This window comes from Kogia breviceps, chromosome 2, assembly GCF_026419965.1.
Source record: "Kogia breviceps isolate mKogBre1 chromosome 2, mKogBre1 haplotype 1, whole genome shotgun sequence".
Taxonomy (NCBI): domain Eukaryota; kingdom Metazoa; phylum Chordata; class Mammalia; order Artiodactyla; family Physeteridae; genus Kogia; species Kogia breviceps.
In genome coordinates, this window is record NC_081311.1 from 193,834,846 (window position 1) to 193,857,640 (window position 22,795).

Below are 22,795 nucleotides of genomic sequence, written 5' to 3' on the forward strand. Positions count from 1 at the left end.
CACGAACCCGTGTCCCCTGCATCGGCAGGCGGATTCTCAACCACTGCGCCACCAGGGAAGCCCTCTCATAAAGTTTTAATCAGAGAACCGTTTTTGGAATTCAGCCTTCAACTCTTTCAGTTGGTGAATGTAGTTCAGGCCGTCATTTTCATTTTCAAAAACTAATTTCAGTGTAGGAAAGTGGGCCAGGTTGTTCCTTGCCAAACGAGTCTCTCCAAGACACAATTTCACTAGGAATGAGCGAACTGAATCATACATCTGTGTCACCACTTGAGATGCCCTTGCAGAGAAATATCCAACATGTTTAGATATGTCATAACGTCAACCAAAAAGGCTAAGTCTCTGACCCAATCTTTGCTTATAAGCTGAGGCACAGAGTCTCCTCTGGAAGACAGGAAGAAGTTGATTTCCTGCAACAGTTCAAAAAACTGCCTTAGGACCACACAACTCAGCCACTTAAGTTCCATGGAGCAGAACATGCTTCCATATGGGGCATCTAACTCATAAAACAAAGCACTGAACTTTCTGCGGTCCAAGCCACGGGAGCGTATCCAGATTATGGTATAAACTACTATGTCCATGACATAATAGTTATTGAACTACCATTTCTAACCTTTTAGCACAAAGTGACTCCTGGAGAATGAGGCTGTGCACAGACTTAAGTTCTGTGCCTTGGCAAAGCTCTGACACTTCATTTTTAAAAATTTTTTAATAAATTTATTTATTTTATCTATTTTGGGCTGCATTGGGTCTTCGTGGCTGCACGCGGGCTTTCTCTAGTTGCAGTGAGCGGGGGCTACTCTTCATTGTGGTGGGCAGGCTTCTCATTGCCCTGGCTTCTCTTGTTGTGGAGCACGGGCTCTAGGCGTGCGTGCTTCAGTAGTTGTGGCCCGCGGCTCTAGAGGGCAGGCTCAGTGGTTGTGGCGCACGGGCTTAGGTTGCTCCACGGCACGCGGGATCTTCCCGGACCGGCGCTCGAACCCGTCTCCCCTGCATTGGCAGGCGGATTCTTAACCACTGCGCCACCAGGGAAGCCCGGCCCTGACACTTTAGATTTCAGTTTTGCAACTAGTTCTTTAACACCAACCATCACAGAGTCACCATCTGTGCTAATACTCACCAATTTTGACCAGTCCCCGTTAAATGTTTTAAGACTTTTCTCAACATGTAAAACTAATCGTTTCCTGATGTTGTGCCTGTTATGGGGACCATGTCCAGAAGTTCTTCGGTCACACCACGAATAAACACACGTACATGGGGGTCAGTATTTCCATCCACTCCTTCCTGAGCTGCAATGGAAAAAGCCACAAATGATTTGGCTTCTTCTTGCAACTCGTCCTGCAAGTTCTTAGTCATGTTCTCAACGTGCTGGTCAACAACACTACCAGTTAGTCTTATGATGGCTTACGCTTGTCTCTGTTCAGGGCACATGACTTCTGCCACGCTCAACAGACAGTCCTTGATAAACTCACCAGGCAAAAGGTTTGGCTGCCCGGGCAATTTTCTTGCTTAATACGTAACTACATTTCATAGCAGCATCACTTATCTTATTCACATTCAAAAGCAAATCATGTTGAAATTTCAGTCTTTTTTTCAGTTCATTGTATTTTCTATCACACAGCTCTTCTGTAAATGCATCATGGTTCCTACTATGGTTGCTTTCATAATGGTGTCTTAGGTCACATTCTCTTGACACAGACAGACTTTGTTTGCATATTAAATATGAAGGGACGTTCTTTTACCTCCAAAGAAATAAGCTCTCTCCCATTTTTCTTGAAGTGCATGGTTTTCTTGTTCCAACTTTCATTTTCCCACTTTTGAAAGAGACAAATGCATAAGACAGATAAAAATATCTTTACCAAGAAGAAAAAAGTATGGCTTTGCGATAAAATAAAAAAAGTATTAACTATTTTTTCAAAGTGTCAGCGTGATGTTCACTCCTTCAGGGTTGGTAAGAACTTCCAGAACAGTGGGGTTGTAGCCAGCAGAGCAAATGCCACAGCTGAGAGGAAGCAGCTGCCTCTCTCCAGACGCCTGTGGACATGTAGGGATGCAGCCCCAGGGCCACCAGATTTTCTGATGTAGCAAAAGAAGCTAGAAACCCAGTTTTTTATGTGAAGCCTCTTGATTTTTAAAAATATTCATGGTAAATTCTATTGCTTTATTTTTCTTTCTATATAAGCCACCACATCTAGCAATCAGATTAGGCAGATTAGGTTTGGGGTCTTTAAACCTGAGACCTGGTGGTCTCGGGTTCCCTGGCGGTCTAGTGGTTAGGATTCAGCACTTTCACTGCCGTGGCCCGCAAACCACGCAACAGAGCCAAAATTTTTTAAAAAACAAAAAAACAATACAACTTGAAGAGAGTTAAATATGTAACTCTGAAACCACAGGTTTAAGAGCTTGTTGAAACAGAATCCAAGAAGATACTCCAAAAGGGGGAACTAAACTGATGTCTCTCAAAGTGCCATGCCTTCTGCAGGCATTGAGGTTACAGTTAACTAGGACAATACTTATTAGCTTGACAGAATTATGAGGATGACTTACACATTTTTGATAGAGTGAGAAACTGTATTTAAAAGTGCCAAGTGGGACTTTCCTGGTGGTGCAGTGGTTAAGAATGCACCTACCAATGCAGGGGACGTGGGTTCGAACCCTGGTCCAGGAAGATCCCACATGCCACAGATCAAGTAAGCCCGCGTGCCACAACTACTGAGCCTGAGCTCCACAGCCCACGAGCCACAACTTCTGAGCCCACACGCTGCAACTACTGAAGCCTGCACACTCTAGGGCCCATGTGCTGCAACTACTGAAGCCCGTGCCCCTAGAGCCCATGCTCTGCAGCAAGAGAAGCCACCACAATGAGAAGCCCGCACACCACAACAAGGAGTAGCCCCTGCCCATCACACGTGCAGCAACAAAGACCCAATGCAGCCAAAAAACAGTGCCAAGTACTAGCCCCTCCCTGGGAAACCTGGCAAGTCTCCATCTACAGAGCTGTCACACCCTTACTTCGCCAGTTGCACTTTTTTCCCCGTCTCTCTCATCTTGGCCTTGGCTTTTTGCTCCTACAAGTTCCAGAACTACAGCAAGCCCACCAATCTCTGTTCCTTGCTTCTCTTCCAAGGCGCTCTCTGCATCGGCCTGTGACTTGAAGTCAATAGAGGCAATCCTGCAATTGTGGGGATAGGGTAGGGGAGAGAAGAAAGAAGAGTCAACATTTAGTACTCTTCTGTATTGCCTTTCGAATTAGTAACACACATACGAGATTCGAAATGCAGAAGGTAGAAAGGATACAGTAAAGTCTTCCTCTGCCCAATTTGTATCCTTAGAGGCAACATGCTTCATAAATAAAAGCAAATGTACAAACATACACACACTGGTTTTTTTTTTAACAAGCTCTACTGAGATATAATTTCCAAATCATAAAATTCACCCATTTAATAAATTTATATACGTATATTTATTTTTTTTGGCTGTTTTGGGTCTTCGTTTCTGCGCGAGGGCTTTCTCTAGTTGTGGCGAGCGGGGGCCACTCTTCATCGCGGCGCACGGGCCTCTCACTGTCGCGGCCTCTCTTGTTGCGGAGCACAGGCTCCGGACGCGCAGGCTCAGTAGTTGTGGCTCACGGGCCCAGTTGCCCCGCGGCATGTGGGATCTTCCCAGACCAGGGCTTGAACCCGTGTCTCCTGCATCGGCAGGCAGATTCTCAACCACTGTGCCACCAGGGAAGCCCAAAATTCACCCATTTAAAGTGTACAAGGGTATATTTACAGAATTCTACAACCATCACCATAATCTAATTTTAGGACAATTAAGCACCTAGCTGCAGTCACTCCTGATCCCCGCCAACTCACTCCCATCCCCCAGATGCAGGCAATCACTATGCTACTTTCTGTCTCTGTAGATCTGCCTATTCTGGACATTTCACATAACTGGGATTATACAAATACGCCATCTTTTTGTGTCTGGCTTCTTTCACTTAGCCTAATATTTTTAAGATTCATCTGTGTTTTAGCATGTATCAGCACTTCATTCCTTTTCATGGCTGAGTAACATTACATTGCACAAAAATACTACATTTTCTTTATCCATTCATCAGCTGTTAAGACATTTTGGGTTGTTTCTGGTTTGGGCTATTATGAATAAAGCTGATACAAACATTTGTAGAAATGTGTAGATACACATTTTCACTTCTTTTGGATTCATACCTAATAGGAGAATTGCTGGACCGTATGGAAATTCTATGTTTAACATTTTGAGAAACTGCCAAACTGTTTTCCAAAGCAAGTGTGCTATTTTACATTCCCACCACAATGAATGAGGGTTATGACTTCTCCACATCCTTGTCAACACTTGTTATTGTCTTTTTTATTACAGCCACTCTAACAAGTGTACTGCGGTATCACATCATGGTTTTGTTTCGTTTTGGTTTTTCTTAACATCTTTATTGGAGTATAATTGCTTTACAATGTTGTTAGTTTCTGCTGTATAACAAAGTGAATCAGCTATATGCATACATATATATCCCTATATATGCTCCCTCTTGCATCTCCCTCCGACCCTCCCTATCTCACCCTCTAGGTGGTCACAAAGCACTGAGCTGATCTCCCTGTGCTATGCAGCTGCTTCCCACTAGCTATCTATTTTACATTTGGTAGTGTATATGTGTCAATGCTACTCTCACTTCATCCCAGCTTACCCTACCCTTCCCCCTCCCCCTCCCCATGTCCTCAAGTCCATCCTCTACGTCTGCATCTTTACTCCTGTCCTGCCCCTAGGTTCATCAGAACCATTTTTTTTTTTTTAGATTCCATATATATGTGTTAGCATACGGTATTTGTTTTTCTCTTTCTGACTTACTTCACTCTGCATGACAGACTCTAGGTCCATCCACCTCACTACAAATAACTCAATTTTGTTTCTTTTTATGGCTGGATAATATTCCATTGTATATATGTGCCACATCTTCTTTATCCATTCATCTGTCGATGGGCATTTAGGTTGCTTCCATGTCCTGGCTATTGTAAATAGTGCTGCAATGAACAATGTGGTACATGAATTTTTTGAATTATGGTTTTCTCATGGTATATGCCAAGTAGTGGGATTGCTGGGTCATATGATAGTTCTATTTTCAGTTTTTTAAGGAACCTCCATACTGTTCTCCATAGTGGCTGTTATCAATTTACATTCCCACCAACAATGCAAGAGGGTTCCCTTTTCTCCACACCCTCTCCAGCACTTATTATTTGTAGATTTTTTGATGATGGCCATTCTGACCAGTATGAGGTGATACTTCATTGTAGTTTTTTTTTTTCATAGATTTATTTATTTAATGTATTTCATTTTTGGCTGTGTTGGGTCTTCGTTGCTGCACGCAGGGGGCTGCTCTTCATTGCGGTGCGCAGGCTCCTCATTGCAGTGGCTTCTCTTGTGGTGGAGCACTGGCTCTAGGCGCGTGGGCTTCAGTAGTTGTGGCTCACGTGCTCTAGAGCGCAGGCTCAGTAGTTGTGATGTGTGGGCTTAGTTGCTCCATGGCATGTGGGATCTTCCCAGACCAGGGTTCAAACCTGTGTCTCCTGCATTGGCAGGCAGATTCTTAACCACTGTGCCACCAGGGGAGCCCCCTCATTGTAGTTTTGATTTACCTTTCTCTAATGATTAGTGATGTTGAGCATCCTTTCATGTGTTTGCTGGCAATCTGTATATCTTCTTTGGAGAAATGTTTATTTAGGTCTTCTCCCCATTATTGCATTGGATTGTTTGTTTTTTTGATATTGAGCTGCATGAGCTACTTGTATATTTTAGAGATTAATCCATTGTCAGTTGCTTCGTTTGCAAATATTTTCTCCCATTCTGAGGGTTGTCTTTTCGTCTTGTTTATGGTTTCCTTTGCTGTGCAATAACTTTTAAGTTTCATTAGGTCCCATTTGTTTTTGTTTTCATTTCCATTTCTCTAGGAGGTGGGTCAAAAAGGATCTTGCTGTGATTTATGTCATAGAGTGTTCTGCCTATGTTTTCCTCTAAGAGTTTTATAGTGTCTGGCCTTACATTTAGGACTTTAATGCATTTTGACTTTATTTTTGTGAATGGCATTAGGAAGTGTTCTAATTTCATTCTTTTACACATAGCTGTCCAGTTTTTCCAGCACCACTTACTGAAGAGGCTGTCTTTTCTCCACTGTGTATTCTTGCCTCGTTTATCAAAGATAAGGTGACCATATGTGCATGGGTTTATCTCTGGGCCTTCTAACCGGTTCCATTGATCTATATTTCTGTTTTTGTCCCAATACCATACAGTCTTGATTACTGCAGCTCTGTAGTATGGGAGTACATACTTCCATCCTACAAAATCAGGGAGCCTGATTCCTCCAGCTCCGGTTTTCTTTCTCAAGGTTGCTTTGGCTATTCGGGGTCTTTTGTGTTTCCATACAAATTGTGCAGTTTTTTGTTCTAGTTTTGTGAAAAATGCCATTGGTAGTTTGATAGGGATTGCAATGAATCTGTAGATTGCTTTGGGTAGCACAGTCATTTTCACAATGTTGATTCTTCCAATCCAAGAGCATGGTATATCTCTCCATTTGTATCATCTTTAACTTCTTTCATCAGTGTCTTACAGTTTTTTACATACAGGCCTTTTGTCTCTTTAGGTAGGTTTATTCCTAAGAATTTTATTCTTTTTATTGCAATGGTAACTGAGAGTGTTTCCTTAATTTCACTTTCAGACTTTTAATCATTACTGTATAGGAATGCAGAGATTTCTGTACATTAACTTTGTATCCTGATACTCTACCAAATTCATTGATTAGCTAGTAGTTTGCTGTTAGCATCTTTAGGATTCTCTATGTATAGTATCATGTCATCTGCAAACAGTGACAGTTTTACCTCTTCTTTTCTGATTTGGATTCCTTTTATTTCTTTTTCTTCTCTAATTGCTGTGGCTGAAACATCCAAAACTATGTTGAATAACAGTGGTGAGAGTGGGCACCCTTGTCTTGTTCCTGATCTTAGAGGAAATGGTTTGTTTTTCAATTGCTGTGGCTGAAACATCCAAAACTATGTTGAATAACAGTAGTGAGAGTGGGCACCCTTGTCTTGTTCCTGATCTTAGAGGAAATGGTTTGTTTTTCACCACTGAGAACGATGTTGGCTGTGGTTTTGTCATATATGGCCTTTATTATGTTGAGGTAGGTTCCCTCTATGCCTACTTTCTGGAGAGTTTTTATCATAAATGAATATTGAATTTTGTCAAAAGCTTTTTCTGCATATATTGAGGTTATCATATGTTTTTTATCCTTCAGTTTCTTAATATGGTGTATCACACTGATTGATTTCCGTATATTGAAGAATCCTTGCATTCCTGGGATAAACCCCACTTGATCATGGTGTATGATCCTTTTAATGTGCTGTTGGATTCTGTTTGCTAGTATTTTGCTGAGGATTTTTACATCTATGTTCATCAGTGATACTGGCCTGTAGTTTTCTTTTTTTGTGACATCTTTGGTTTTGGTATCAGGATGATGGTGGCATCGTAGAATGAGTTTGGGAGTGTTCCTCCCTCTGCTATGCTTTGGAAGAGTTTGAGAAGGATAGGTGTTAGCTCTTCTCTAAATGTTTGAGAGAATTCGCCTGTGAAGCCATCTAGTCCTGGGCTTTTGTTTGTTGGAAGATTTTAAACCACAGTTTCAATTTCACTGTTTGTGACTGGTCTGTTTATATTTTCTATTTCTTCCTGGTTTCAGTCTTGGAAGGCTGTGCTTTTCTAAGAATTTGTCCATTTCTTCCAAGTTGTCCATTTTATTGGCATATAGTTGCTTGTAGTAATCTCTCATGATCCTTTGTATTTCTGCAGTGTCAGTTGTTCTCCTTTTTCATTTCTAATTCTGTTGATTTGAGTCTTCTCCCTTTTTATCTTGATGAGTCTGGCTAATGGTTTATCAATTTTCTTTATCTTCTCAAAGAACCAGCTTTTAGTTTTATTGATCTTTGCTATTGTTTCCTTCATTTCTTTTTTGTTTATTTCAGATCTGATCTTTATGATTTCTTTCCTTCTGCTAACTTTGGGGTTTTATTGGTTCTTTCTCTAGTTGCTTTAGGTGTAAGGTTAGGTTGTTTATTTGAGATTTTCTTGTTTCTTGAGGTAGGATTGTATTGCTATAAACATCCCTCTTAGAACCGCTTTTGCTGCATCCCATAGGTTTGGGGTCGTCGTGTTTTGTCATTTGTTTCTAGATATTTTTTAATTTCCTCTTTGATTTCTTCAGTGATCTCTCGGTTATTTAGTAGCATACTGTTTAGCCTCCATGTGTTTGTATTTTTTACAGTTTTTTTTTCCTGTAATTGATATCTAGTCTCATAACATTGTGATCAGAAAAGATACTTGATATGATTTCAATTTTCTTAAATTTACCAAGGCTTGATTTGTGACCCAAGATATGGTCTATCCTGGAGATGTTCCATGAGCACTTGAGAAGAAAGTGTATTCTGTTGTTTTTGGATGGAATGTCCTATAAATTATCAATTAAGTCCATCTTGTTTAACGTGTCATTTAAAGCTTGTGTTTCCTTATTTATTTTCATTTTGGATGATCTGTCCATTGGTGAAAGTGGGGTGTTAAGAGTCCCCTGCTAGTATTGTGTTACTGTCAATTTCCCATTTTATGACTGTTAGCATTTTCCTTATGTATTGAGGTGCTCCTGTGTTGGGTGCATAAACATTTACAATTGTTGTACCTTCTGGATTGGTCCCTTGATCATTATGTAGTGTCCTTTGTCTCTTGTAATCGTCTTTATTTTAAAGTCTATTTTGTCTGATGTGAGAATTGCTACGCCAGCTTTCTTTTGATTTCCATTTGCATGGAATATCTTTTTCAGTCTGTATACGTCTCTAGGTCTAAAGTGGGTCTCTTGTAGACAGTATATATACAGGTCTTATTTTTGTTTCCATTCAGCCAGTCTATGTCTTTTGGTTGGAGCATTTAATCCATTTACATTTAAGGTAACTATCGATATGTATGTTCCTATTACCATTTTCTTAATTGTTTGGGGTTTGTTTTTGTAGGTCTTTTCCTTCTTTTGTGTTCCCTGCCCAGAGAAGCTCCTTTAGCATTTGTTGTAAAGCTGGTTTGGTGGTGCTGAATACTCTTAACTATGCTTGTCTGTAAAGGTTTTAATTTCTCCATTCAATCTGAGTGAGATCCTTGCTGGGTAACCTTGCTTTTAGGTTTTTCCCTTTCATCACTTTAAATATGTCCTGCCACTCCCTTCTGGCTTGCAGAGTTTCTGCTCAGAGATCAGCTGTTAACCTTATGGGGATTCCCTTATATGTTATATGTTGCTTTTCCCTTTTTGCTTTTAATATTTTTTCTTTGTATTTAATTTTTGATAGTTTGATTAATACATGCCTCTGCATGTTTCTCTTTGGGTTTATCCTGTATGGGACTCTGCGCTTCCTGGACTTGACTATTTCCTTTCCATGTTAGGGAAGTTTTCGACTATAACCTCTTCAAATATTTTCTCATAACCTTTCTGTCTTTCTTCTTCTTCTGGGACCCCTATAATTCGAATGTTGGTGCATTTAGTGTTGTCCCAGAGGTCTCTGAGACTGTCCTCAATCCTTTTCATTTTCTTTTTCTTTATTCTGCTCCCTGGCAGTTATTTCCACCATTTTTTCTTCCAGCTCACTTATCCGTTCTTCTGCCTCAGTTATTCTCCTGTTGATTCCTTCCAGGGTATTTTTAGTTTCAGTTATTGTGTTGTTCATCTCTGTTTGTTTGCTCTTTAGTTCTTCTAGATCCTTGTTAATTGTTTCTTATATTTTCTCTGTTCTGTTTCCGAAATTTTGGATCATCTTTACTATCATTAATCTGAATTCTTTTTCAGGTAAGTTGTCTATTTCATCTTCATTTATTTGGTTTTGTGGGGTTTTATCTTGCTCCTTCGTCTGTAACGTATTTTTCTGTCATTTCTTTTTCCTTTTTTTGATGGGTGGGGCTGTATTCCTATCTTGCTGGTTGTTTGGCCTGAGGTGTCCAGCACTGGAGTTTGCAGGCAGTTGGATAGAGCTGGGTCTTGGTGCTGAGATTAGGACCTATGGGAGGCCTCACTCCAATTAATACTCTCTGGGGTCTGAGGTTCTCTGTTAGTCCAGCAGTTTGGATTCAGAACTCCCACTACAGGAGCTCAGGCCCGACCTGCAGCCTGGGAACCAATATCCCAAAAGCTGGTTGCTAGCGGTTCCTCCCATCCCCTTAGGTGTCCGTCATCCCCCAACCATGCCTGGTAGGTTCCCTAGTTGTGCGGAGATGCGAATTCTGCGTCCTCCTAGTCCACCATCTTGACTCAGCCCTCCTTCACATCATGGTTTTGATTTGCACTTCCTCAGTGACTAATGTTGACCATCTTTCTACATGTTTATTGGCCATTTGTACACCTTGTTTGGAGAAACAGTCATTCAAGTCCTTTCCCCATTTTTTAATTGGGTTGTCTTTTAATTATTGAGCTGTAAGAGTTCTTTATATATCTTGTATATATATAGGTCTCTTTCATATATATGACTTGCAATATTTTCTCCCAGGATGTAGCATTTCTTTTGACTTTTAGATAGTGTCCTCTGAAGTACAAATGTTTTTAACTTTGATAAAGCCCAACTTCTCAATCTTCTCTTTTATTGCTTGTGCAAGACTCTAATCCAAGATCACAAAGATTTACTCCTGTGTTTACTTCGTAGTTTTCTACTTTAGCTCTTACATTTAGGTCTTTGATCTATTTTGAGTTAATTTTGGGGTATGGTATGCAAGCCCAGCAGAGTGCCCCCAAACCTCCTCACAGTAAACACTGCTAACAATTTGGGATTTATCTTTTCAGACTTGTTTTCTAAATCTGTGGGATTGTTTTCCAGAGATTATGTTCATCAGAATACACTGGCATAGATTATCTTAGAGTTCACCTACACCAACAAATTTAGCTCAAATGTATCTGTAATCCTGATACCCAATTTTTACCACATTGAGAATCCCTTCAAAATACATTCTATTCCATCCTTTCTAATTTCACCATATTCACCCTCTTAGGCTACCCAGAGACATAGTGACAGTGTTTCATTAATTGCCTACAACATAATTCTAACAGACCAAGTTAATGTTCTCTTTTGGTACCTGTCCAGACAAGTCACCAAGGGTGTTATTTTACTGTAGTCAGCCCTGGAGAGATAGGATGAAGATAACCTATGAGTGGATTCTTCCAATCTTCAATCTTGTACTTGATAGAATAAAGTCTTCATTTCTCTATGACAGCCCTACAGTCTTCTAGAAGCCTTTGGCTATCCATTTATGATGCTTTTTATGCCTGCTGGTAGAAAGGCTGGATAACTACTTTTTCCTTCTCTAAAATCTGGCATGAGTGATTTGGGAGAATACAATGAAATTCTGTTACCATATCTTCTTTTTCAGTACAAGGTACAAAGACATACCTTTCACTCATCCCATCCTTGCTCACCAATCTGATTTGAAAAGTATCCTCAAACACTTATATTAATTCATGCTGAGTGACTCTGTCAGGCAAGTTCTTGATCAAAAGTGTTTTGGCATTTCCATCTTCATAAACACAAGAATATTTTTAGTCTGAGTTTAGATCTCATAAGCATTGAGTTCTCTAAGAGAGAAAAAATACTTCTCAAAGAGTTGGAGAGTAGTACATGTTCCTTCATTTAACAATATTTGGGGATTCCCCTGGTGGTCCAGTGGTAAAGAATCCGCCTTCCAATGCAGGGGATGCAGGTTCAATCCCTAGTCGGGGAACTAAGATCCCACATACTGCAGGGCAACTAAGCCCACGCACTGCAAACTACAGAGCCCACACGCCCTGGAGCCTGCATGCTGCAAGCAGACAGAGAAAACCTGCACACAACTAGAAAGAAGCCTGCGCACGCTGTAACAAAAAGATTTCTCAGGCCTCAACAAAGATCCCACGTGCCATAACTAAGACCTGACACAGCCAAAAAATAACAATAAAAAATAAGGAAGATAAACAAATAAAATATTTTAAAAAACAAACATTTGCACATAGCATCTATGTGACAACAGCCTGTGCTACGTGCTGGCTGTGAAAATACGGACTTGGCCTCCACTCTTTTCTATTTTCGCGGTACGCGGGCCTCTCACTGTTATGGCCTCTCCCCTTGTGGAGCACAGGCTCCGGACGCGCAGGCTCAGTAGCCATGGCTCACAGGCCTAGCAGCTCCACGGCATGTGGGATCTTCCCAGACCAGGGCTCGAACCCATGTCCCCTGCATTGGCAGGCAAATTCTCAACCACTGCACCACCAGGGAAGCCCGGGATCTTTTCTTAAAATAAATTTATTTATTTATTTATTTTTGGAGGCTTTGGGTCTTTGTTGCTGCGCACTGGCTTTCTCTAGTTGCGGCGAGCAGGGGCTACTCTTTGTTGCGGTGCACGGGCTTCTCATTGCGGTGGCTTCTCTTGCTGTGGAGCACGGCCTCTAGGCACGCAGTCTTCAGGAGTTGTGGCACACAGGCTCAGTAGTTATGGCTCACGGGCTCACACAAGGTCAGTATTTGTGACGCACTGCCTTAGTTGCTCCATGGCATGTGGGATCTTCCCAGACCAGGCCTCGAACCCGTGTCCCCTGCATTGGCGGGCGGACTCTCAACCACTGTGCCACCAGGGAAGCCCCAAAAATATCATTCTTAAAATAGAATGTCTTGGCAAACTCAAAGGCTATTAGAGTAAGTTTTTTGGTTTTTGGGGGGTTTTTTTTGGCTGTGCTGGGTCTTCATTGCTACCTGTGGACTTTCTTCCAGCTGCAGTGAGCGGGGACTACTCTCCGTTGCAGTGCGCAGGCTTCTCATTGTGGTGGCTTCTCTTGTTGCAGATCATGGGCTCTAGGTGCACAGGCTTCAGTAGCTGTGACACACGGGTTCAATAGTTGTGGCTTGCGGGCTCTAAAGTGCAGGCTCAGTAGTCGTGGCGCATGGCTGTTGCTCCGCAGCATGTGGGATCCTCCAGGACCAGGGCTTGAACCCGTGTCCCCTGCATCGGCAGGTGGATTCTTAACCACTGTGCCACCAGGGAAGTCCCAAGAATTTTTTTTAATGCAAAAGGAATCTTTATTTACTACAAACAACAATATTTCACAATATAGTTAATAAAAAGTGTAAGCAAAGCAATGTGTCAAAAGTTGTGGCATTACCTCTGGAGCCAGAATGCTGGGCTCAAATCCTGATCCTGCCACTTTCTGTGTGATATTCAGTACGTCACTTAACTTCTCTGTGCCTCAATTTCCTCCTTTGTAAAATGGGGATAATGACAATAATTACTGCTGAGGATTGTCTTATGGATTCAATGAGTTAAATAAACAAGGAACAATGCCTGGCAGAGTGAGTACTCAATGCATGTTTACTAGTATTATTATCTTTTCATGTCTACCTAAGACATTCTGAGTACCATAAAATAAGCATGCTCACACCCAAGACATATGCTTCTGATGAGAAAGAGGTAAGAAAGGATGAAATTCAACTCAGCAAAAAAGAAGAACTGATACAGAACCTACATTTGCCACCAAAGCTAGGGGTTTTGTGATTAAATCTGTGTTTGTTTAAAATAATTCTAGGCAAATAACATTGCTCACAGTTGGAAAATCATGAAAATATGTTTCTGTAAAGACTTGGAAGATCTAGTGATTAGTTTAGTATTTTGGTTGGAAAAATGGGATAACAAAATTTAATATAATGGATTTATTAAACGAGCCACTGAAGGACTTTAAATACTCATTCTGAACTGCAAGAGGCTGAGGTAATATCTTATAAAGGGTGACGAACAAGTAACAAAAAGGTCTGACAAGAATAATAATTGTGGGGCTGATAAACTCTTAACAACACCCTTAATTTATCAGTATTTACCTGGACAAGCCAACTCTGACACCAATGACTGCGACGTCATTTTTAGGAAAAAATTCACTAAGTCCAGTTTTTAGTTCGGCAACAGTTTTTTTGAAATTCAGGTTTCCAACAAATAGTTTGAAACTTGCAGGTGGTTTGGCTGCCATACAAAAAGGCAAAAAAAAAAAAAAAAAAAAAAAAAAAAGAGAGAGAGAGAGAAAGAACTCAAAGAAACAATTCAGAAAGAATGACACTAAAAAAAAACTTCCATTGAAGAATCTGGCATATTGTAACACCAGGCTGCAACTAAAATCCCTTTGCCCATCATTTGGCCTAACAGAGATTTGGTTTTCGCCAGTATGAAATTCTCCACGTGTCTCTTGTGCTCTAAAACACAGCAAAGAAGTTATCTTCTAATTTCTGATTTTTGGTTTCAGAGGAAGTGTTCTGTTTGGTCATTTCCTCCTTCTGTTTATCAGGTGCTTTCTTCACAGGCTCTGTGGGCAAAAGCCAGAATACAGTTTTTTGTTTCTTTGTTTTTTTTAAAAAATAAATTTATTTATTTATTTTGGCTGTGTTGGATCTTCATTGCTGCACGGGCTTTCTCTAGTTGCTGCGTGCGGGGGCTACTCTTTGTTGCGGTGCGCGGGCTTCTCATTGCAGTGGCTTCTCTTGTTGTGCAGCACGGCCTCGAGGCACGTGGGCTTCAGTAGTTGTGGCACGCGAGGCTCAGTAGTTGTGGCTCACAGGCTCTAGAGAGCAAGCTCAGCAGTCGTGGTGCATGGGCTTAGTTGCTCCGCAGCATGTGGGATCTTCCTGGACCAGGGCTCGAACCCGTGTCCCGAGTTGGCAGGCAGATTCTTAACCACTGAGCCACCAGGGAAGTCCCCAGAATACAGCATTTTTAATGATCTGTCTGTGCCACTAATGAGTAAAGTGGGAGCTTTTACACTGTCCACAAATACCATACCTACACTCTGCCTATTCTCCACAAGACGCCTGGGTTAGGTCTGGTCAGAATACTTTTAAAAGCATTTATAAATTAATTAGGAAAAGTTCTTCAAGTTCATAAAAGAACTTCAACAGCCCTGCCCAACGGCTTCGCTTATAACTCTAATTCCTTGATACTGGACACCACTTAACAGAGCTGGTTTAGGTCACTGTGACCTTCCTCTTCCTCACAGCCTTTGTCACCACCCTTATGATCCTGCTCATCTTCCCCTGCCCCCAGGGGAAAGGCTTTTCTCCCCCTGGCCCGTGAAGGATACAGGGCTTCTTTTTCAGAATCTAGATGAAAACCCACCCAATCAATTACTGCCACACAGACTTGTTAAGAATGAAAATGACAAGTTGTTCTTTCAGAGAAACTGCTGGTAAGTCTGACTGTATACACAAATCTAAGAAAACAATTCACTGTCATTTTAACCTTTTATCTGAAATAATTTTAAATGTATTATTGTATTTTCATAACAATGCTAAGAATTACTGCTTTGGAAACAATACCATTTAAAATGTTACAGAGACGCCATCAGGACAGAAAAATCACTGAGAGTGAAATCTGGGGGACAATGAACCTGCCTGGCTCATAAGCACAAAGAGAGAGAGAGTGTACAATATTCAAAGAGAAAACTCTGATTCTGGTCATGTGGACAGCAGAAGTCAAATGTCTACTAGGACCCCTCAAGCCAAGCCTGGAGAATCGGCCAGGGATGCCAAGGGTGGTATTTCCACAGAACCCTTCCAAGAGCCGTGTGCAATGGCATGTAGGGCTGGCCCCTGACAGCCACCAGCAGGGATGTCCCCAGAGGGGACTCTTTACGTCCCTCATCCTGACACAACTCACAGTTCTTACCGTCATCCTCCTCAGGGTTCTCATGTCACTTCTCATGGTTCTCGAGCATGGCACTCCTCCTGTCTTTTGGCAACTTGGCCCCTGTGGCTCCCCTCCTGCGTGGTGGTATTAATTTCTCAGCAAACATGGGAGCCAGAAACTGCTTTTTCTCGATTTTATTTCCTGGAGCAGTAGTAATCTTCCTACCATCTTTCTGAGGGACATCAACCTAGAGGAGGAAGAACACCAATGAAGAGATGTCTCCTCCGTGGCCAGGAGGTGACAGTCCCATGGCACAGTCAGCAAGTGCAAGATCTGCTCAGGCCCACGTGTCAACGTCTGTGCTGATTTCTCCAGGACGAATTTCTCAGTGTGCAGTAAAAGAGCTCCCAGCACCAGAAGTACCTGGAACGCTTGTCTAAGAAAAAAAGAGAAAAAGAAAATTCTTGGATTTCACTTAGAGCTTTGAAATCAGAATCTCTACAGGGAAGGATCTAGATTTCTAAACGTATGCAAGCTACGGCCCTAGGAAAACATACCAAGTCAACTACTGTTTAGGTGGCTCAGTGTGTCTGTAGAGTCCCAACTCTCTGCATTCAAGAAAAACACCAAAGGAGAGGACCCCCCACGCAGGCACCTGAAACATACACGGGAATGAGAGCCAGGCCCCCAAAATCGGACCTCATGCTTCCTAATTACACCGATTCCCATCCCAGAGCTACTAAAAATTGGGCACAGTATTATAAAACTAAATGACTAAAGATGAAAATTTTAGCAGAACACTGAATGCAGTCTCGCCACATACAAAAGGAGAAAAGGAAGAACTATGGGTGTTGGATGACCATGTGAAAACACAGCAAGAAGGCAGACATCTACGTGCCAAGGAGAGAGGCCTCAGAAGTAACCAAATTGCCAACAACTTGATCCGGCCTCCTGAACTGAGAGAAAGTAAATTTCCATTGTTTCAGCCACCCATACATCTGTGATATTTTATTATGGCAGCTCCAGCAAAAACACAACTGTTGTGTGTGTGTATGTATATGTATGTGTGTATATATACATACACACATACAGACCTCAGCCCACATCACAGGAAGAGATGAGTCACTATAATATGTGATTAGCATTACTGGTTATGAACAATATTTACAGACAAACAGAAGAGGGACCAGTTCATCTGGCATAGGAATGACATGGGATCAGGGAAGGCACCTGAAAGAGGCTAGGGTTTGAATTAAATAATTTCAACGAGCCCACAGTGGGGTATGGTTAGCCTAGAAGTTAATCTAACTGTGATACTACCACTATATGCTGCACCAGTCAGAGTAAATGGTCACAGGCATCACATTTTAAAGAGGAATGACCAAAGGCTGCCAGTGTGAACAGTCTAGAACCATAACACATGCATCTCAGTTTAAGGAAAATATAATGTGACTACTCCTATTTTCCTCTGAGCCAACACCGTCTGGGTTCCGAAGCAAAAGTTGCATTCACCAAGAATTTTTTGGCTCTGATTGGTATAGAGAGTTAATGCACTGTGTTGTGGACATCACAGTACAGTAGGTGCTCTCCTAACTGTCTATGAACTATGTCCACTTCACTGTGTCACATTAAGCTAGACTGTGGCTAGATTAAATGGCCATCTCAATTCCAAACAGGATTTACTAACTTGATGCCTATGAAACGCGTGTGAAAAGCACATGCGGCTAATGGGCTACTAAGTGGTACTGGGTACACCTGGAAATTTCTGATCCTATAAGCTGAACTGTATCCTTAATAAGCCTCAGTCTTTTGTTCGCAAACCTACATATGACCGTTGTAGTTGCAGTTTCAATTACATAATAAATGTCATATAAACCAATCAGATTAATGCAAAAAGTCATTGAATCAGTAAAACAAAGTTGAACGCTTTGGACATACTCAATAAAGCTCAAAAAGTGCAGTCAAATTAGGTGTGGGTGAGGAATCATAAAAGAAGGGGGAAAAAATGAAAAATGTACGCATCTGTATTCGAATTGCTTTCCTAGGGTTTAAGTTTTGCTTTGTTTTAAAGAAACAAATTTTAAATTGCAGAAGATACACAATGGGTATACTTTATACAAAGATAAGCTACTGCAACAGTGAACTCAAAGTCAAAGCCTTAGCCCCATATCAAAGGACTGGCAATTGAATACCTATCTGTCTCTCCAAAAGAGCTGCTGGGGCGAAGACTGAGAAATGAACCAGGAAAGAGTAGGGGCTTTGGATTCGGCAGAACCAAATGCATAACGCGGGTTCCGTCGCGTATTATCTGTCACTTATTAGCTCATGAAACCATGAGCAAGTTAGTCAATGACTAAATCTCTTTTCCTGTCTATAAAATGGAGCTAAGGATCCCTACCTAACATGGTCACTGTGAGGATGAAATGAGATAGTGCATCAAGTCCTAGCACAGTGGTTGCCCAGATGAAGCATACAATATTCATTAACTGTGTACCCACTCACCCACCACAATTCTTTTAGGGTCCAACTGAAACCTATCTACATTGGAATACTGATGAAGAGGCTCCCAGCCAGAAACAGAACATACTAGGGACCTAATTATTTGCCGAAAGGATAAATATGGAAACATATGTTTGGTGGACACACAAACTAGTGGAATTTAAGGAAGCAATTTTAAGAATCAAGAGATTTTCTTTCAAACCGGTATTTCCAGGCAATCAAAATCACTTTTCAAACAAAGAACCCTTTTGTATTCCCCAAATAAACTGCAGTTAGTCACAGTGTACTTTTTGCAGAACACTAATATTTAGTTTGCTAATATCTTGTTTGGAATTTTTACATCTATGCTCGTGAGAGTGGTCTGTAATGTTCTTTTCTAAAAATGACCTTGTCAGATTTGGGTACTGAGCTTCGGGTGAGCTTGTGAAACTAGTCGGAAAATGTTCACAAAACCACTTTTCAGACCAAACAATGCAGTTTAACTGCTTTCCCCTGGATTTTGATTGTTGACGTTAGTAAGTTACTCTGCTGCACACCGTACATATAGTTACCTCATCTCTACTGCCATTGTCCTTATCTTCTGACGTCTCATCTTCCCCATCTTCTGTCTCCTCTGGGGAAAGACTCATTTTCTTCAGTTCACCTTGATTTGTTTTCCTGCTTCAAATGGACAAGATTATTAGGCACATCACAGGGGCTTCAACATTCCAGGCTATGCACCTTTGTTGCCTCTAGTATTCGTGTTAAGTTTCCATTTGCAATAAGTCCGTGTTAGGCCTCATCCTAGTTATTTTCATTTGGAATCTTTTACTCTCACCAGCTAATATCAAAATATATTGCACAGATAATTTCTGGTATATGTTTGTAGGTTAGGGCCACGATCTAGAAATGAAACTCCTCGAGATAAAAGAGGAATTCCTCCCTTTTCCTCTCATTCTGCTCCCTTCACCACCGTTTTCAGGTAACTCTGATGCTCTTAAATATCAGTAAATTCCACCACCGACTGCTCAAACGGAAGCACACGGAAGCAAAATAAAGCCCCCATAGCGGAACAAAATCAGTACCTACAATTCAAGTGTCTTTACCTCTCTAGAATGAGAACTCCGTGTTAACTGGAGCAGCTTCCATCTCTACCCCCATCAAAATTAACAACACAAGTGAGTCTCAAGCCAGGACCTTTAACCATCACTTCCCAAATTAACCCGCACAGTGCTGTCCCTGACGAGTACGCCTCCCCTTAAAACTATCGCTGGTGTAGGGCTCCGCCCACTCAAAGCCCCGCGGGCCACCACGCGCGGCCACCTGCACTACACCCCGGGAAGAGCCTGCAGCAGCCCGCAGGCACCGACAAACTGGGAGCGCCCTCCCAGCAGCCCCCCAGAACTCCGGGCCCAGGCAGAATACAGCCGGGAAGAGAATGGCGCCCTCGTGACTCCGCCTCGCCCAATCAGAGCCCGCGCTGCCTTTAGGCCAGTCCCGAGCCGCAATCCTGGCGGGGCGGGCGGGGCGCGAGCCTGGGGGCGGGGTCTCGAGCCGGGGCAGCACGTGTTGCGCCCGCGCGCAGGGCGGACGTTTAGGTTTGGGCGAGCCCGGCAGGCCTACGAGTGAGTCAGTTGGGCGTCGGCAGTGAGTGCAGCGTTTCCACTAAGGGGAGGCACGGGTTCCGCTACATGTGGGGACCTGGCGGGCCGTCACACATCTCGACGCTTACCTACTAAGTGGAGTTATAGGAAGCAAACAGGGGTCATAAAAACAGCAACTCATTGCGGGCTGGTAAACCAGGGTCGGTTGCACAGGGTCGCTTTCACATCCATTAATCCGGTTAGGCAGCCACCCCTTCCCTGGGGTGTGTGTTAGTACTCTCGACATTTTCAGCCTAGAAGGAGGCACAGACCTTACAGCGCGAGGTGGAGTGCAGACCAGAACCCGGCAGTCGGCCTCTTGACCCCGGGGAACCTTCCCTCGCTGCCCATCCGCGTCTGAAACTGCCCTCAAAGCAGTTAGTGATAGTAGTAATGGTCACAGCTAAAACATTAATATCTGTTTTGTGCCAGGCCTTATACTGGTTGCTTTTCATACATTTTATCATGGACTTTTCAAAACAAATCTGTGACTTAGACAGGCTCACAGAGTGAGGTTAAGGAACTCGTCCGAGGCCATTGATTTGCATCCTCAATTACTTAATATGGTCTCTTATTTTCTTTGAATTAAGCCATTTTTAATATGTGCTCTCTCAACGACCATTAGCACCATTAGGCCCTGTAGTAGGATCAAAATTCTAGGAATAATACCCACGTTGGGATTTGAAAATGAGCCCTTTGGGTCGTGTGTGTGTTTTTGGGGGGTGGGGAAGGGTGGCCCTGAGGAAGGGGCCCTGCTTTGGTCCTAGCTTCAGAAAGTCCCAGATTGGGAAGGAAGAAGAGTAAGAAGAACGATTTGCCTACATATTTTAGATTTGGTACTTGACTGAATATAGTAAAAGAATATTGACCAATAGGATTTATCTCTGGAATGCCAGATGTCGCAAGGTAGGTTAATAATGTCAAACTAAGAGACTAAAGGAAGAAAGAGACATATCTTTTAGATAAACCTTATCTGAAAATGTAGAATATTTGATGGCAAAAATTAAGCATTCTTATTAAAATCTGTAATAAGAATTTGGGATATGAATGTCACTCAAGACACAGAGCAAGATTATGACAGAGCAAAAAAATTATGACATTTGGCCATGTTACAGTTTAAAACCTTTGGGTGCAAGAGTCTCTATAAACAAATTTAAAATATAAGGAACAAATTGGGAAGAAATCTTTGTAACGTATATAATAAAAAGTTAGTATCGGAATAAGAAAAAGGCAAACAGGGACTTTCCTGGTGCTCCAGTGGTTAAGACGCTGTGCTTCCAACGCAAGGGGTGCTGATTCCATCCCTGGTTGGGGAACTAAGATCCCACATGCCATGGGGTGCAGCCAAAAGTTAAAAAAAAAAAAAGGCAAACAAATGGGGGCAAAGGATGAAAAGTAGTTTTAAGAAGAAGTTTAGGTGGCACGAAAAGATAATGAAGAGCTGCTCAGCTATACAACCACCAGGGAAAATATCATTTAAAACAATAATACAATACTATTTTGTATCATCAGATTAACAGAAATTAAAACATCAAACAAGTGTTTGGGGATTGTGGGGAAACTGGTGAGAAGGCAAACTGTTACTGTAGAGGAGGAAAAATATCTTTTTCCTCTACCTGTCTGAATTGTTAGCTGGGGCCCTGTAACAAAAGGCAGATTAACAAGCGAAAAACATGCAGTTTGATGTGACACAGGAGCCTTCATAAGAAAATCAAGACCTGAAGAATGGGTTAAACCTGAGTGTTTTGCTAGATTTGATGAAGAGTAGAGGGTGTCACAGAATGTGATAGGATGGAAAGAAGTGTGAGGTAAGTGTGGTCTTGGCGTTCCTCAGTCTTGGAGGTAAGGATGCTGCTTTCCTCTGGGTAGAGGGAGGGCACCTCTCACGTGGGGGTCTTATGACCTACTTCAGGGGAAGGTCAGAGAGTCCTCTCTGCACCTGCCGTGTTACCAATGCATTTGGCTTAAGATGTTCAGTACGCCAAGGTGCTGTATTTTGGGGTAGCATATCCTGAACCCCCTCCTTACAAACACCTGGAGAGAAATTTGGCGACTTCCTGTTGAGGTAAAAATTCTCCTTCCTTAAATTTAGGAATTCCACTTTTCTCACCGAAAATAAGGGATCACGCTGATGAAGATACAAATACGTGAATCTTTATTGCAAACGTAAAATTTATTATGGACATTTTCAAACATACATTATTAAGTAGAATATAATATAATGAATCCCTTTTTACCCATCACCTCAATCACTTCAATATTTTTGCAATTCTTTATTCAGCTATTCCCTGCCCCACTTCTTTTTTCCTCTCCCTCTCCCCCTGTTTTTTTTGGCTTGAGTATTTTCATGTGAATCTCAGGCATCCTGTCATTTCGCCAGTAAACATTTTATTCAGTACTGATACAGGCTGTCAGGATTAGCATCCTCTAATATCTAGTCTGTGTTCGGTTTTCCGTCTCAAAAATGCCTTTTTGCTCTTAGCATGTTTGAGTTAGGATTCAGACATTTCCACGCATTACATTTGGTTGATACATCTTTTAAATCCTTTTTACTTTGTAATAGAAACCCCCTTTTAAGTACCGTTTATCTGTTGAAGAGACCAAGCCATTTGTCTTATAGGATTTGTCCTTATACTAGATGTGGCTGACGCCGGTGAGGTGTCTTGAACGCGCCCCTCCATCCGCAGTGATCTTGTAAACTGCCAGTTAGATCTGGAGGCTTCCTGACATTCAGCTTCCTTTTTTTTTTGCAAGACTTATGGTTGGTTTTGTGTACTTGTTACATCCTTCTGGGAGGCACTTAATGTCTGGTTAAGTCACCGCTTTTAGTGATGGTAAAAGTGATCTCACAGTTTGGGTATCGTCAGCTTCGTCCATCCATCGTCACCGTGGACATTGTACCAGACGGCTCACGGCAGTTCTCTCATAAAGCAAATGATTGAAAACAATCTATTATTCACTAATGA

General features: G+C 41.9%; 1 long non-coding RNA gene across 3 annotated transcripts; it reads right to left on the bottom strand.

Moving 5' to 3' along the window:
• Window positions 1-2,941: 2,941 nt before the first annotated feature.
• LOC131750766 (uncharacterized) lies at window positions 2,942-19,603 on the bottom strand. Of its 3 annotated transcripts, XR_010839249.1 has the most exons (4): window positions 19,293-19,603; window positions 18,759-18,867; window positions 15,748-16,144; window positions 2,942-3,172 (listed from the first exon to the last, which is right to left on the bottom strand). It is a non-coding gene; the product is annotated as an uncharacterized lncRNA (long non-coding RNA). The 3 variants fall into 3 exon arrangements; XR_010839250.1 differs by lacking the exon at window positions 2,942-3,172 and having other exon boundaries at window positions 15,311-16,144; window positions 18,759-18,864; XR_010839248.1 differs by lacking the exon at window positions 2,942-3,172 and having other exon boundaries at window positions 15,311-16,144.
• Between the last annotated feature and the right edge of the window lie 3,192 nt (window positions 19,604-22,795).